We start from the raw sequence: 1,158 nt of genomic DNA on the forward strand, positions 1-1,158 counted from the left end.
AGAAGCATTGTAGGCTACTGGTTCAGGAAACAGTCCTCATCCTTCATAAAATGCGCAGCACACATCTGAATATTTCTAGTTGTGTCCTCTTTTTTCTAGTTGTGTCCTCTTTTGGAAGGCCAGACAAAGTAGTTTCGCTTTCACAACGACTCCACAACATGGCAGAGGCGGAAACAGCAAGAATTAAAGTTACACCTTCTTTTTTTGCGTGAACATTTGGGCGGTGTTATGCAAATGTTCCCACATCGTGACGTAGATATGTGGGGGCGTGTTAGAACGAGCCGTTTTAGGAGGGTGTGGCTGACTCTTAAATTTTATAAAGAATATCTCTTTGGATTTGAGACTTTAGTCTTTGCAACTTTACAGATCTTCTTTATGCACCAAGAGCTTGTAACACTCCAAAGAGAAAGGAAAAATTGAAATCGCATCATATGACCCCTTTAAAGAAGGTGGTATTTATTGTTCTTAAGTATAAAAATTTGTTTTTAATATTAAACTTAAGTATTAAAAGTAAAAGTACAAGAGAATTCAAATAAAGGAGCAAATACATATTAAAAATTGTTCTATACACAGTTTAAGCAGCTAGATTGTGTTCAGTTTTAACTCTTTCTTCCATTTTATGTCTTTGAGTTAGCATAAGAGCCACTTCATCTGGTAATCTCTTTTATTCCAACATAAGAAAACATTTCTCACAAATATGGAATCTGCATCTGGAAAGGCGTTTAGATTAATTTACACAGACTGTCTAATTCAGCTCAGAGGGGACATGGATGCATTTAACCTGTAGTTACAAATGCTTAAATAATGTTTTGTTTTAAATATAAAACGTTGAATATTGATATTTGAAAAGGTTTAAAAAAGATACTTGAAATGTGAAATTAAAGCCGCCAGTAGGTGGCAGCAAGTCACTGTTAATGAGCGAGTCATTAAATCAATTAATTCAAAAGGTTGATTCGTTCAAGAACTGATTCATTGTTTTAAAGGGGTCATATGATGCGATTTCAAATTTTCCTTTCTCTTTGGAGTGTTACAAGCTCTTGGTGCATAAAGAAGATCTGTAAAGTTGCAAAGACTAAAGTCTCAAATCCAAAGAGATATTCTTTATAAAAGTTAAGAGTCAACCACGCCTACCTAAAACGGCTCGTTCTAACACGCCCC

The sequence above is a fragment of the Sinocyclocheilus anshuiensis genome, unplaced genomic scaffold, assembly GCF_001515605.1.
Source record: "Sinocyclocheilus anshuiensis isolate Anshui unplaced genomic scaffold, SAMN03320099.WGS_v1.1 scaffold1765, whole genome shotgun sequence".
NCBI classification, from domain to species: Eukaryota; Metazoa; Chordata; class Actinopteri; order Cypriniformes; family Cyprinidae; genus Sinocyclocheilus; species Sinocyclocheilus anshuiensis.